This window comes from Apium graveolens, chromosome 10 (genome assembly GCF_009905375.1).
Source record: "Apium graveolens cultivar Ventura chromosome 10, ASM990537v1, whole genome shotgun sequence".
Taxonomy (NCBI): domain Eukaryota; kingdom Viridiplantae; phylum Streptophyta; class Magnoliopsida; order Apiales; family Apiaceae; genus Apium; species Apium graveolens.
Window position 1 is genome coordinate 91,111,873 of NC_133656.1, and position 17,119 is coordinate 91,128,991.

Genomic DNA, 17,119 nt, shown 5'->3' on the forward strand with positions numbered 1-17,119 from the left:
ACCTCATCCTCATGATGTCATCCTTCCTTCCTTGTCTTCTTTCTATTGGTTGGATGACATCACTCCCATTAATCCCTTTGATTAGCTTCCTAATCGTTTGCCTAATGACCGCTGATCTGTTGTACGGTTCGCTTAACTTTCGTTCTCGTTTATCGTTTGAAGGATCATACCCGGGATCTTATTACTTAGGTTCCCTTAACCTTTCTCAATACATTATATTCCTTTTTATGATCCTCTATTATAATCCTTTAATTTAAATCCTTTTTATTCTGTTACCTTATACTCAATTCTCTCCGTATCTTGTGGATTTCCGGGAAAAACCAAAGTGTTCGGAATTGGGTTCTGACGATATTTACATACACTTATATACTTCATAGAGTACTAATAAAATCCTAGAATATCCATAACAGAACCCCTACATAGTGTGGCGTGAAAAGTTTTCTCATTCAGCTAAAACACTATTCACAAGGGTTACAAAAAGTTGAAAAATTTTGGGGTTATTACAGTCTCCCCTCCTTAAAAGGATTCCGTCCCGGAATCAAACAGAAAACAATTGGGGGTACTTTTCTAGCATTGCGCTCTCTAGTTCCCAAGTCGATTCTTCCACATTATGATTCTGCCATAGTACTCTGACTAGCTTGATCACTTTGTTCCGAAGCACCTGCTCCTTCGTATCCATAATCCTTACTGGCTTCTCCACGTAAGTTAGATCTGGCTGCATATCCACCTGCTCGTACTCCACTATGTGCCTGGCATCCCGATGATACCTCCTTAGCATTGACACATGGAACACATTATGAACTTGTTGCAAATTAGGGGGTAGGGCTAGCTCGTAAGCTAACTTTCCAATCCGTCTTAATATCTCAAAAGGTCCAATGTATCTTGGGCTTAGTTTTCCTTTCTTTCCGAACCTCATTAATCCCTTCCAAGGGGATACTTTCAACAGTACTAAGTCCCCTACTTCATATTCCTTGTCCTTTCGGGCTAGGTCTGCATATTTCTTTTGTCTGTCTTGGGCTGCTACAAGTCGCCCTCTGATAAGATCCACTATATCTTTGGTCCTTTGGACCACTTCGGGTCCGAGCATCTTCCGCTCTCCTACTTCATCCCAGTATAAGGGAGATCGACACCTTCTTCCGTACAGGGCCTCATAAGGCGGCATTCCGATGCTAGCATGAAAGCTATTGTTATAAGAAAACTCGATCAACGGCAAGTGATCATCCCAACTTCCTTTAAGGTCTATTGCACAGACTCTCAACATATCCTCTAGTGTCTGGATGGTCCTTTCACTCTGTCCATCCGTTTGGGGATGGTACGCGGTACTCATATTTAACTTGGTCCCCGCACATTCCTGAAAGCTCCTCCAAAATCTGGAGTTGAACCTTGGGTCTCGGTCTGAGACAATGGACGCTGGGACTCCATGTCGCGTTACTATTTCCTTAAGGTAAATGTCCACCAGTCTATCGACTGTGTATCTCTCATTGATAGGAATGAAATGAGCTGACTTTGTCAATCGGTCTATAATTACCCAAATGGCGTCGTGATTGGCTTTCGTCCTTGGCAAGCCTACAACAAAATCCATCGCTATCTGTTCCCATTTCCATTCGGGAATCTCCAGGGGTCGCAAAAGTCCACTGGGTCTCTGGTGCTCTGCCTTTACTCTTTGGCAAGTCAAACACTTGTTTACCCATTCTGCTACGTCCCTCTTCATGTTGGGCCACCAGTAATATTCCTTCAAATCCCTATACATCTTGGTACTTCCCGGGTGAATGGAATACCTTGAACTATGACTTTCATCCAAAATCTCATCTTTAAGTTCTTGAACATTCGGAACCCAAATTCGGTAGGAGTACCTCAATATCCCTTTATCATCTTTCTCAGTATGGATCTCTTCTCCAGTCATTGACTCTCTGTCTTCATTCATTGTTTTCTCTTGGCACAATCTGATCTTTTCCAATAATTCTGGCTGCATTGAGATCTCAAAAAGCTTTTCAGTTCCGGTTCCGGTTACCTTTACCTCTATTTCCATTTTCTTAAAATCCCTTATCAACTCTTCCGAGGTCGTTATCATTCTGAGTCTTTCTTTTCTACTAAGGGCATCAGCCACCACATTGGCTTTCCCTGGATGATAGAGAATCTCACAATCATAGTCCTTGATTAGTTCTAGCCATCTCCTCTGGCGCATGTTGAGCTCTTTCTGCGTGAATATGTACTTGAGGCTCTTATGGTCTGTGAAAATCTCGCACTTCTCTCCATACAAGTAGTGCCTCCAAATTTTTAAAGCAAATACTATTGCCGCGAGCTCAAGGTCATGAGTAGGATATCTAACCTCGTATTCCTTCAGTTGTCTCGACGCATACGCAATGACTTTACCGTGCTGCATAAGCACACATCCTAATCCTTTGTGCGATGCGTCACTATATATCACAAAATCTCCTTTTCCATCCGGCAATGCCAATACCGGAGCCGTTATCAACCTTTTCTTTAATTCCTGAAAACTGTTCTCGCATTTCTCCGTCCATTCAAACTTCTCTGTCTTACGAGTAAGTCGTGTCAAAGGGGCTGCGATCTTCGCAAAGTCCTGCACAAATCTACGATAGTAGCCGGCCAATCCTATGAAACTCCTTACCTCTGTGGGTGTGGTTGGCCTTTCCCAATTTGAGACCGCCTCTATCTTGGAGGGGTCGACCAATACTCCTTCTTTATTGATCACATGTCCTAAAAACTGTACTTCATTCCGCCAGAATTCACACTTCGAGAATTTGGCATATAACTGCTCCTCTCTGAGTATTCCTAGAGCTATCCTCAAATGCTCTGCATGTTCTGCCTCAGTCCTTGAGTAGATCAAAATATCATCGATAAAAACTATCACACACTTGTCCAAGTACTTCTTAAATACTCTATTCATTAAATCCATGAAAGCTGCTGGGGCGTTGGTTAATCCAAAGGACATTACCAAGAACTCATAATGCCCATACCTGGTACGGAACGCTGTCTTGGAAATATCTTCGGGTTTAATCTTTAGTTGGTGATATCCAGTTCTCAGGTCAATCTTGGAAAAATAAACAGCATCCTTTAGCTGGTCGAACAGATCGTCTATTCTAGGCAATGGGTACCTGTTCTTTATGGTTAGCTTGTTCAACTCTCGATAGTCTATGCACAACCTCATGCTCCCATCTTTCTTCTTAACAAATAAAACTGGTGCTCCCCACGGAGACACACTGGGTCTTATCATACCCTTATCCAAGAGTTCCTGCAATTGGATAGCTAATTCCTTCATTTCTAACGGGGCTAACCGGTAAGGTGCTTTTGAAACTGGCGCCGTCCCTGGGGCCAACTCAATAGCAAATTCAATCACTCTATCGGGTGGTAATCCCGGAAGGTCTTGGGGGAATACATCCTCAAATTCGTTGACTACTGGAATATCTTGTAAGTTGGGCACCTCCTTCTGCGTGTCCACCACATAGGCTAGGTAAGCCTCACTTCCTTTTCGTAGCATCCTTTTGGCCTGGGCCATAGTCAAAAATTTCTGCGTCTGCCTCTTTCCTCTAAATATAACTTCTTTCTTCCCTGGGACATTTAACTTAACTTTCTTCCCTTTACAGTCTATCTGAGCATCGTTGCTAGATAGCCAGTCCATTCCCAAAATCACATCAAACTCCCCTAATTTAAAAGGAATCAGATCAACACTGAAAGATTGCTCCCCTATGCCTATCTCACAGGCGGGGTGAATCTGGTTAACAGGAATAATTTCATGATTGGCTATTTCTACTTGTAAGGGTTCTATCAAGGGTTTAGCCTTAAGTCTTAACTTACGCACAAAGTCCCTTGATATAAAAGATTTAGTTGCTCCCGAATCAAATAAAACATTTGCACTGACTGAATTTAGAGAAAGGGTACCTGCTATCACATCTGAATCTTTCATAGCATCCTGGACTGTCATGTTGAAAGTCCTCGCAGTGGGTGGCTTATTAGAAGCAGCCCTGCTTGCTCCCGAAGCTGCTGGTTTGTTCATTGGGCATTCTCTCTTCCAATGACCTGGGCGTCCGCACTGATGACAAGTGGTGGTTGGAATGACGGCAGGGGCTGACGAAGGGCATTTGTGAGAATAATGGCCCACTTGCCCACACTTAAAGCAGGTTACTGGCTTTCCTTTACACTCCCCAGTGTGATTCCTTCCACATGTGTTACAGGCTGGCAATGGGGGTCGAGACTGGTTGGAATAGGACATTCTTGACTTCTGGCCGCCCTGGCTCACACTCACACTCATTGGTCGCTTAAACCCAGTGTTCCTTCCTGGCAGGGACACTGCTCCTCGATTAAATCTAGTTGGGAAGCTCCTTCCTGCGGAACCTCCACCCATGCTCATACTTTTCCTCTTTATTCCTTTCTTCTCTCTTTCCTTCTGCATCTGTTCACTTCCGACTTCTACAATCGTTGGCTTTTGCACCAGAGTGGCATAGTCCGTAAGCTCAAGGATTGCCACCCTATTCTGAATCCATGGTTTCAGTCCCTGCTGAAACCTCCTAGCTTTCTTTTCCTCAGTGCTCACAAACTCCGGCACAAACCTTGATAATTCAGTAAATTTCACTTCGTACTCTGCTACAGACAAATCATTCTGCTTTAGCTCCAAGAACTTGAGCTCCATCTGGTTTTCCATAAACCTCGGGAAATACTTTCCCAGAAACAACTGACTAAATCTCTCCCAGGTTATAATAGCATCTGTCTCCATGTTTTTCTTGGCCTCCCACCAGTAGTTAGCTTCTCCTTTCAGAAGGTAGGTAGCAAATACAGTTTTCTGTGCCTTATCGATACTCAAAATCTCAAAAGATTTCTCCATTTCCTTTAACCATGCCCTTGCCTCAACTGGGTCGGCTGATCCGTGGAACTCAGGGGGCTTAAGGGACTTAAAAGCCCTGAAAGAGTTTGCCACTGCATTGTTACTTCCTTGAGGGGGTGGGTTGGGTTGACGTTCCAAATTCTGTCTTAGGAGTTGCATGAACTGGCTCATGGGATCCATGCCTGGGTTTGGTACTGGTTGCTCAACCTCGGTTTCTCCTTCTTCAGCCTCTATCTCAAATCCCTCAACATCATATGTTTCCTCTTCCTCTTCATACAGGGAGTCATCCTGTTCCACATAATCCTCATCTTCCTCTTCACTGTGTTCTTGGTTTCTATTGTCCTGATTATGGCTTCCCTGGTCCTCAGACCCAGGGTTCGCCCTAGTTCCAATCTTTCTTGGCGGCATGATTCTGATAATAATAAAAACAATTATTGGGAAAAATTCAACGTTAGGTCACAATCATATACAACATTGTGCCTTGCACAGCTCTTATAATGGGGAGAACGTATATCGCAATTCTATTATTTTAAGAAAGTTCTAATACGAAGTGCAGTAATAATAATAATAAAACAGTGATCTCGTCACTATGGAACTGAACTGAAAGGAAACAAATATATACATAATGCGAGAATACATAGTTTGATCTGGTCAAAAGTACAACAGTGCTACAGTCATCTGTCCCAAAAGTGATACACAAGAGTCTATCTGTCTAGTCAGAAAAAGGGATGCTATATACAAGTCAACTATCCCGGAAAATTGGCTCTTACTAAGGCCTCGGCTAACTAGACAACTAGACTATTCCATCATCAATCCTGAATCACACACCGGAACGGGTCAGCTCCCAAACCCTTTCCATCGCACGACGGAAGATATAGTCGGCCTGCCGCCTGGAGATCCTACCATGCCTGTCCCCCTGGAGAGATCTGAGTCTCGCTCGGGACGTGAGCTCTATCCCCGTAAGCTCCCTCCTCAAGGATCGGGGTATAGAAGCCCTGGTCTCATAAGCTCGGGTACGCCTACCCGCCCTCTCTGCATCCAACTCCCTCCTGGCCTCATCCAGTCGGGCCTCGGCAACAGCCACTCGGGTCCTCAAAACATCCTGAACATATCCATGAGCTAACGAAGACTGTCTCTGGGCAGGGTCAAGAGGTGGTGAATCCGGAGCCGCTGAGGGTGCCTCCTCGGTCTGCCTAGGCTCGGAAGTATGGGTCTCTGAGCTGTCATCATCAGGAATCCAAGATAGTGGTGGAGGGGTAGGGGCTCTGACCACCGGAAGTGTGGGTAAAGGGATACCATCATACACTACCATAGGTCCAACACACTCCTCAGCTACTGGGACCTCATCCTGGTCCTCCTCATCTGAAATAGCAATGACCTCCGTCTCTGACTCCTCTGAGGGGTCCTCCTCATCCTCCTCCATCTCAGGCTCCTCCTGATCCTCAACATCTAGCAGTGCCTCATCATGCTCACGCTCGTACATCTCAGGGTCCTCCATCTCAGGCGCCTACACATTAAACGAGCTAAGTTACTATCATGATACTTATAAGGGTTCCCGTAAGGGTTTTAGCTGTCAGTACTACTTTAAGTAGTCCGACCATGAACTTGGCAAGAGTTCTTATTATCTTTGTGAGTTTATTGTTTTATCGTCGCATCATCTCTGAGGTTTATAACGCTTAGCTCTGATACCATTTCTGTAACACCCCCAGATCCGGGGTCGGGGATCCGGGTTGTCACGGTCTTTCTTTCCACAATATCACTTCACTTAATTAATAATAATTAACCTCATACTGTGACCCCACACTAACACACACCACAACCCGTTATAGTCTCAGAGATGAAATTGAAATAAGTACAAGTCTTTGAATCCACAATTTAAAATTATTACAACCCAAAATGATTACTTGATAATTTACAGTTAATTGCCATTATCTGCCACAAGTTATAATTATACATAATTTGATTCTCAAAAGTAGATGGTCTAAACTACAATGGATCTACCTCTGCAGCTATAGCAGCTACAATATCAGCGGGAAGACGCGGGACGCTTCCCACGCGCTTGCGCTGGGTCTGCTGGAGTCTGGCCATCTCTCCTAACTGTTGTTGTGTGATGAAGAAATAAAGCAAGAGTGAGCCTTACAGCTCGCAAGATAATATGTAGTGATAACAATAATACAAGTATCTAAAAGGATACTTACTAGAATCTTTATCGTGTGTAAGATAATTACTTACTAGATATAAGTAAAAACAAGGAATGAAGTTACCAATACTTCCCCACACTTATATCATTTATAAAGCTACTTGAACTATCACCGTTCAAAGTATTATAAGATTCACGAGGTCATCTTATAGATGAGACCACAAATAAAACTTGAAAATATTTGATCTTTGAAATATTTTGAAAAGAGAGGAAGTTACGAGATACTTCATTCAATGGATACACCAATAAAAATGTTTGACCCTGTCAATGCTTCGGCAACCACCCATTAGTAGCCTTTCGATCGAAATGCTACGGGTAGTGTTGCAGAATTATCCAAATGGATGATGAACTCATTACGGGAGTTTACCGCGCCAGGAAGACCACTTACGATGATCAGTCGTAGTAGTACAACCCCACCATTTTCTACATGTAGAGGAGAACCTGTCGGATTTACTTGTCAACCGAACACTGAACTCCTAAGGAATGGACCGCCTTAGCGGAACTTCCAGGCCATTTGGGCCAATATAATAAGGCTGGGCCGGCGCTACTCGACCACTTACGCCACTCCTAGTTCAGATGAAATCCATGACTCTGAAACGTAAAGCTCGTTTCCCCCTTTCCCCAAGTAGAAACTTGTTGATACGGCTCCACCAAGAAGTCGTACCTAGTTGGAAAGGAAAACTCACCGATATTTCCCAGGCGATGCCTGTTAATGGATTAACTTGTTCCAAGAATTTTACTTCCCGAATATTGGGTAAGTAATCAAAAACTCTTTTACCAAGACAGCAACCTTGTTGCGAATATAAAACACACCACCGAGCCGGATCCCCCAGGTTTTGAGCGAGTATTTAAATCCCCTTTTTAAAAGGAAGATCTTAAATATAAAAATGAGTTTTGGGATCCGCTCTGACTTTTAAAAATCATTTTAAAGACTCGAAAACACTTTAAAGAGTGTTTGGAGTAAAACTGATTTAATGAAGTAAATCAGTCCCCAGAATATTTAGAAAATGTCTGAATATTATTATTTAAATAATATTCCCAAAAAAAAATAATCTTTATAAAATAATTGAAGTAGAAGTATTAAAACTTATACTTGAAACGAGTATTAAATAACCAAAGATATACTTATATGAAAGTATTATCTTTATTTGAATAATCGAAAATAAGTTTGATTATTAACACCTTATTCTTTAATAAAATAAAGAATATATTTCAGCAAATAATCGGAGTCATAGATCCTCAAATGAATATTCAAATAATATTCAATAAATAATATAAAAGAGTCATAAGCCCTCGAATGAATATTATAAATAATATTCATTAAATAAAATAAAAGGAGTCATAAATCCTCGAATACTATTCGAAATAATATTCAATAATAAAATAAAGTTTCAAGTTATCGAATAAACCTTATTCGATTAATAGTTTGGAAAACTATAACCATATATATATATATAAATATATATATATATATATATCCATATCCATATATATACAAGATTACTCGGGATCCTCGACTCCCGGTTTTTAGAAAATATTTTCACCTTTGAGTCCCTATACTAAGGGTATATGCAAGATACAACTATCCTTTAGCATAGGTATTATCAGATAAACCAACAGATATATATATCTCAAGAATATAAAACAGGCATGCATATATACCATATCACATGCTACAATATATCGCAACATTTGCTAAATAACAATCATGCAATATCACAAGATAATGCATAAACATACATTTACATCACAACAACAGTGTATCGGATAGAATACTTGCCTGAGCGACTTGGGGGTGAGAAAGGCTCGGGACGAGTCTGATAACCTATAAACAACAAGTAAGTTGGAATTAAACCCAAAATCACTTGTAAATCTATGCTTTAGCTAACTTAGACTCTAATGCTAGTTTTACGCTCACCGATTCGCTTAAGTCACTCGGGTACCCTCGGCTCCATCATTTTTAATAATTTAATCTTTACGAGTTTTAAAGCGATTCCTTCGCGAATGACTTACCAACTGCCTAACACACTTACCATAAATGTGTCACACATTAATTAACCCTTTTTGGTCTTTAACCAACATTCCAAAGTAAGGCGAGGGAAAAAGTTTCGTTCGCGAAACGCCGTTACTTGAAACGGTCGTTTCTCCTAAACCGTAAATCGGAATCGGACGAACTACATATCAAAACGAAGCTCGTAACATGACCTATCTAAACATGGCAGTGGTCATAATTTAGCAGGGGGTTTTCGGGTCCTAATGCTATGCACAAAAACAGTCCAAAGAAAATCGGACGTTACGACGGCTATGTTTACGTGATTTCCAAATTTTAACCCATTTACAAACAACCCAAATCAACCTCAAATCCAACATACAACCATACTCCATCCTTATCACATCAAAACAACCCCAACCAATTCAATTTAACCATTCATACTTATGCTTAAACTTTACTTTAATCATTCTTAAGTTTCTTTAAATCAAAACCACAAAATTACCATTTCATTTCACTACCATTCCAAATCTCAAACTCTAATCATAACAACAACTACAATAACATCCTACTCATCAAAATCACCTTATAATATATAAGAACCTAGGGTTTGAAAATGGTATACCTTCCTTGAAGTGATGGGTTGAGCTAGGAAGCCTTAAGAAGCTTGGAGAAGCCTTAGGAAAGCTTGGATCTTTAAGAAAAACAAGAAAAAGTTCAAGTTAAAAACTTGAAAACACTATTCATTGTCTTCTTCATTGATTAAATGGAGAAGCTAGAGAAAGAATTAATGGCTTAAACTCATGATATAGCCATAACTAAGCATAAAGATGGTTAGGGAATTTTCTTACCAATTAAGGATGCTTGGATCTTGATTTTGAGAATTTTAGCTTTGAAAAAAAGTGAAAAGCCGAGAGCTAGGTGATGAACAAATGCCTTGGCTGATTTTTTTGATTTTTGATGAAATGATTTGCTAGCTTGGTTGGCTTGGTTTTGTTTTTTAATTTAGCAAATTACTACCTTGCCCTTGAATTTGTGTGGTCCTTAATCAACCACACCTCCCTTCTTCCCATGTCATGCTTACCTCATCCTCATGATGTCATCCTTCCTTCTTTGTCTTCTTTCTATTGGTTGGATGACATCACTCCCATTAATCCCTTTGATTAGCTTCCTAATCATTTGCTTAATGACCGCTGATCTGTTGTACGGTTTGCTTAACTTTCGTTCTCGTTTATCGTTTGAAGGATCATACCCGGGATCTTATTACTTAGGTTCCCTTAACCTTTCTCAATACATTATATTCCTTTTTATGATCCTCTATTATAATCCTTTAATTTAAATCCTTTTTATTCTGTTACCTTATACTCAATTCTCTCCGTATCTTGTGGATTTCCGGGAAAAACCAAAGTGTTCGGAATTGGGTTCTGACGATATTTACATACACTTATATACTTCATAGAGTACTAATAAAATCCTAGAATATCCATAACAGAACCCCTACATAGTGTGGCGTGAAAAGTTTTCTCATTCAGCTAAAACACTATTCACAAGGGTTACAAAAAGTTGAAAAATTTTGGGGTTATTACACTCTGCTTCAGTTCTTGAAAGCTGTTCTCGCATTTCTCTGTCCATTCGAACTTCTCAGTCTTACGAGTAAGCCGCGTTAAAGGGGCTACTATCTTTACAACTTGAACGAACCTCCGGTAGTGACCGGCCAATCCTACCTCTGGTAGTCGACCTAACCATGGTCATCAATTCATCAGTGGTCCTTTATTCATTCTTGTCAGGATCCTCCATGGGATCCTTCTCAGCAACTATCCCTTCTAGGACAACATCCTCAACCGCTACATCCTCAATATCAACATCATCCGGTCCCGCGTTAGGACGCTCTATCGGATCCATAATCTGATCCCCAATAAATAATAAAACATCATCGTGTTGATGTTCCTCAACTTCAGGGTTCGGAGTCCCGCTACCATATACGATAACGAACTACGCTTCTATCGCTACATTTATAAGGGTTCCCATAAGGGTTTTAACTGTCAGTACTACGTTAGGTAGTCCGACTATGAACTTGGCAAGAGTTCTTATTATCTTAGTGAACTTATTATCTTAACGTCCCATCATCTCTGAGGTTTATAACGCTTAGCTCTGATACCATTTCTGTAACACCCCCAAATCCGGGGTCGGGGATCTGGGTTGTCACGAGTTCCATTTCCCTTAATAACACCCAATCTTAATAATTACTCAACTACTCTGTACTGTGACCCCACAATAAACACACACACCACACGTTATAGTCTCAGAGATGAACATCCAAAAATAATCATAAGTCGTTTTATTCCACAATTATATGACAATACACCTTAAAAGGTTTTCTGAATAAATTTACATTTCTTTGCCATTATTACAATTCATAAATATACATAAATCTGGTACATCAAAAGTTGAAAGCCTAGCCTATTGGTAGTTCCTACCTCAGCTATGGCGGCATCAGTGCTTCTAGAAAACTGCGGAACGTCTCCTAACCTCTTGCGAATCGGGAGCTTGGTCCGGTTCATCTTGTCTATCTGATGTTGTGTGATGAAAGAAGAAAGCAAGGGTGAGCAGCAAGCCCACCAAAATAATATGTATAATGATTAACAATATATGAGCCTTCTCATAGTACTCATGAAAGTCTTGGTCAAAAGAAATGAACCAAGTTGATATCTTAATGCGATGAAGTCGCAAAATATTCAGTATATATATATACATATATACTTTTCAAAATATTGGAAGTCCTCTTCCATGCAAAATATACACAAAGTCCCAGTGTATAACTGTATAAAAAAAAATATCGTTGCAAGGTGATCTCATATATCTAACCTTGTCTCAACGTTTTTCTGAAAATCTTTGTCATGCATAAGATAATCATTTACTAGATATAAGTTTAAAAGATGAAGTTACAAGATACTCCAATATACTTATATCTTTTCCAAATACTACTTGAACTACCACCATTCAAGTTATAATTAGTTTCCAAAGTTCATCACATAGATGAGACTACAAGACCAGATTTGAATAGATTAAATCTTTAAAATATCATCAAAATAAAATGAAGTTACGAGATACTTCATTTGATGCAAACATCATTTTGAAAACTTGACCCTGCCAACACTCAACAATCGCCCAACCGTAGCCTTTCTATCGAAGTGCTCTGGGTAGTGTTGCAGAAATATCCAATTGGATGATGAACTCATTACGGGAGTTTGCTGCGCCAGGAAGACCACTTACGATGATCAGTCGTAGTAGTGCAACCCCACCATTTTCTACATGTAGAGGAGAACCTGTCGGATTTACTTGTCAACCGAACACTGAACTCCTAAGGAATGGACCGCCTTAGCGGAACTTCCAGGCCATTTGGGCCAATATAATAAGGCTGGGCCGGCGCTACTCGGCCACTTACGCCACTCCTAGTTCAGATGAAATCCATGACTCTGAAACGTAAAGCTTGTCCCCACTTTCCCCAAGTAGAAACTTGTTGATACGGCTGCACCAAGAAGTTGTATCTATTTGGAAAGGAGAACTCACCGATATTTCCCAGGCGATGCCTGTTAATGGATTAACTTGTTCCAAGAATTTTACTTCCCGAGTGTTGGGTAAGTAATCAATTCATTTATCAAAACAGCAACCTTGTTGCGAATATAAAACACACCACAGAGCCGGATCCCTCAGGTTTTGAGCGAGTATTTAAATCCCCTTCGAAAGGAGGGTCTTAAAAAAATGAGTTTTGGGATCCGCTCTAACTTTTAAAAAAATCATTTTGAAGACTCGCAAAACATTTTTAAGAATGTTTGGAGTGAAGCTGATTTAATGAAGTAAATCAGTCCCCAGAATATTTAGAAAATGTCTGAATATTATTATTTAAATAATATTTCCATAAAGAATAATCTTTATAAAATAATTGAAGTAGAAGTATTAAAACTTATACTTGAAATGAATAGCAAATAATCAAAGATATACTTATACGAAAGTAATATCTTTATTTGAATAATCAAAAGTAAGTTTGATTATCGACACCTTATTCTTTAATACAATAAAGAATATTATTAAGTAATAAGCGGAGTCATAATACCTCGAATGAATACTATAAATAATATTCATAAAATAAAGGAGTCATACATCCTCAAATGAATATCCAAGTAATATTCAATAATAATATAAACTGAGTCATAAGCCCTCGAATGAATATTCAAATAATATTCAAATAATAAAATACACTGAGTCATAAGCCCTCGAATGAATACGCAAATTAATATTCAATTAAGTAAAATAAAGGTATCGAATAAACCTTATTCGATCCATAGTTTTAAAAACTATATCCATATATATAAATATATATATATATATATAATATACTCGGGAACATCGACTCCCGGTTTAGAAATATGTTCACCTTTTATCCCCTATACTAAGGGTATACGCAACTACTTGCTTATTTCTAGCATAGGTATTATGCAACTATAAGCATTGAAATCAACAGATAGATAACCAGATTACGAAACAGACATGCATATATACCATATCAGCATACTCCAATATATCGCAAAATTTGCTAATAACAATCATGCACTATCACAAGATAATGCATATACATATATTTACATCACAACAACAGTATATCGGGTAGAAAACTTGCCTGAGCGACTGGGGGTTACGAATGGCTCGGGACGAGTCTGGTAACCTATAAACAACAAGTAAGTTGGAATTAAACCAAAGTCACTTGTAAATCTATACTCTAACCAACTCAGACTCTAACGCTCGTTTTGCGCTTACTGATTCTCTTAAGTCACTCGAGTACCCTCGGCTCCACCATTTTTTAATAATTTAACCATTACGAGTTTTAAGGCGATTCCTTTGCGAGTGTCTTACCAACTGCCTATTACACCGTAAATAAATGTTTTATACTTAAATTAGTCATTTAAGATCTTTAACCTATGTTTCAAAGTAAGGCGAGGGGTAAGGGTTCGTTCGCGAAACGTCGTTATTTAAAATGGCCGTTTCTCCTAAACCGTTCATCGGAATCAAACGAACCACATATCAAAACGAAGCTCATAACATGAACTATCTAAAAATGGCAATGGTAAAAACCTAGCAGGGAGTTCTCGGGTCCTAATGTTATGAACAAAAGCAGTCTAAAGTAAATCGGACATTACGACGGCTATGTTTACGCGATTTCCCAAATTTTTACCATTCCAAATCATATCAATCCAACTACCAATCAACAACAACTCAAGATACACATCAATGCTACTGATTTCAGTCATAATAAGCTCAAGGATCTCAATCCAATCATATATTATAACATCTCCAACTTTAACTAAACTACTTAACAATTAAGCTCGAATCATGCTTATCATTCAAATTACTACTCATCCATCCAACCCATCTCCAAACTTCAACATTCAAACTTATTACTAAAGGGTGTGAAGATTTATACCTTCCTTGGGAGGTGTTAAGTTGCTAGGAAGCCTTAGGGAGCCTCCTACAAGCTTAATCTTTCCAAAGAAATCAAGAACACAAAGTTAGGCTTTGAAGTTTCTAAAAGTCCGATTTAAATAACTGTAAAAATGAGGGTCTTACCATGCTTATTTGGAAGAGACTTGTGAACAAGAGTTGTAGGATATCTCAATACCTTTCCAACGAGCTATAGAACACAACATTTGAGTGAGTATTGAAGGAGATATGGCAGTTTGAAGTTGCTGGGTTTGTTTTAGCCGAGAGCTTTCTTCTTGAAATGGGAAAGTCAACTTCTAATTTTTGTGTTTTATGATATTTGCTTGGTTGCTTCTCCTTTTTGGCCTTGGATAATGTTTTAGCTTTTTACCATGGTAAATTTTACATGGCCCAAAATCAACCAACAAAACAAAACCCCTTGTCATGCTTATGTCATCTTGCACATGTCATAATGCTTCCACTTGTCCACACCTTGTTGGTTTGATGACATCATCATCCCTAACCTCCTTGATTAACTCCTAATTGCTTGCCTAATGACCGCTGATCTGTTATACGGTTCACTTAACTTTCGTTTTCATTTATCGTTTGAGGGATCATACCCGGGATCTTATTACTTAGGTTTCTTTAACCTTTCTCAATACATTATATTCCTTTCATGATCCTCTCTTATAATCCTTGAATTTAAATCCTTTTTATTCTGTTATCTTATACTCAATTCTTTCTGTATCTGGTAGATTTTCGGGAAAAATCAAAGTGTTCGGAATTGGATTCTGACGATCTTTACATACACTTATATACCATATAGAGTACTAATAAAATCTCAGAATATCCATAACAGAACCCCTACATAGTGTGGCATGAAAAGTTTTCTCATTCAGCAAAAACACTATTCATAAGGGTTTCAAAAATTTCCAAAAATTGGGGTTATTACAGATCCTATTTCAAAATTTATGTCCTTCCGATGTAAATATGTGTTCTTCCTCTGTCTGCCTTGAGCGGCTTCTAATCTTTTTTGAATCAATACCACTGCATCTCTGGTTTGCTGTATTAGTTCAGTTCCTAACACTTTCCTTTCCCCTACTTCGTCCCAATACAGAGGCGATCTGCACTTTCGTCCATATAGGGCTTCGTAGGGTGCATTCCAATGTTGGCATGATAGCTGTTATTATACGAAAATTCTATCAATGGTAAATGATCATTCCAATTTCGTTTGAAATCCAAAGCACATACCCTTAACATATCTTCGATCGTCTGAATAATTCTCTCACTTTGGCCATCGGTTGGAGGATGATAAGCGGTGCTCATATCTAATTTAGTTTCTAAACACTCTTGAAATTTTATCCAGAATCTTGAATTGAATCTCGGATCTCGATCTGATACTATAGACACAGGCACCCCATGTTTGGTAACTATCTCATCCAAATATAATTTAACTAGTTTTTTCGAAGAATATCTTTCATTAATCGAAAGGAAATGCGCTGACTTGGTCAATCTATCAATGATTACCCAAATAGCGTCGTGATTCGATCTTGTCCTTGGAAATCCTACCACAAAATCCATAGCAATCTCTTCCTATTTCCACTGTGGAATCTCCAAAGGCTGCAACAATCCACTGGGCCTTTGATGTTCTGCTTTTACCATCTGACATACGTGACACTTACTGACCCAATCCACAATCTCTTTCTTCATTCTTGGCCACCAAAAGTGCTTCTTTAAATCTTGATACATCTTTGTGCTACCAGGGTGGATAGAAAACTTAGAGTTGTGCGCTTCATGTAATACTTCATTCTTTAATTCCGCTACATTAGGAATCCAATTTCGAGAAAAAAACTTAAACAAACCTTGGTTATCCTTTTGAGTACATAATTCTTCTCCTATCAGAGTATCCAATTTCTGTTCCATAATTCATTCCTGACACTTTTTAATCTTTTCTATCAGTGTTGGCTGGAAAGTAATTTCATATAGTTGCTCTTGACTTTCACTTGATGTTCAAACTTCAATCCCTATCTTTTCCAAGTCTCGTGCTAGTTCATCCACAATCCGAACCATATTCATTTTCTCTTTTCTACTTAAGGCATTAGCCACCACATTGGCCTTACCTGGGTGATAATTAATCGAACAATCATAGTCCTTAATCAGTTCCAACCACATTCTCTGTCTCATGTTTAAATCCTTTTGGGTAAATATATACTTTAAACTTTTATGATCCGTATAGATGTCACATCTCTCTCCGTACAAGTAATGACGCCATAACTTCAGAGCAAACACTATAGCTGCCAATTCAAGATCATGAACAGGATACTTCTACTCATGGGGTTTTAACTGCCTGGACGCATACGCAATAAGTTTATCATGTTGCATTAACTTACAGCCTAATCATTTCAGAGAAGTGTCATTGTAGATTACGAAATTCCCGGTTTCATCTGGTAATGCTCACTGGCACTGTCACTAATCTTTTCTTCAGCTCTTGGAAACTTTCATCACATTTCTCAGTCGAAACAAATCTCTCATTCTTCCGGGTCAGCTTGGTCAACGGGGTTGCAATCATGGCAAAGTCCTTCACAAATCTTCGGTAATAGCCTGCTAATCCAAG

The 17,119-nt window shown here is 39.2% G+C and overlaps 1 long non-coding RNA gene across 1 annotated transcript; it reads right to left on the reverse strand.

Moving 5' to 3' along the window:
* Nucleotides 1-13,435: 13,435 nt before the first annotated feature.
* On the reverse strand, nt 13,436-14,840 carry LOC141693567 (uncharacterized). Its single transcript, XR_012563146.1, has 3 exons — nt 14,653-14,840; nt 14,510-14,561; nt 13,436-13,753 (listed from the first exon to the last, which is right to left on the reverse strand). It is a non-coding gene; the product is annotated as an uncharacterized LOC141693567 (long non-coding RNA).
* Nucleotides 14,841-17,119: the final 2,279 nt, after the last annotated feature.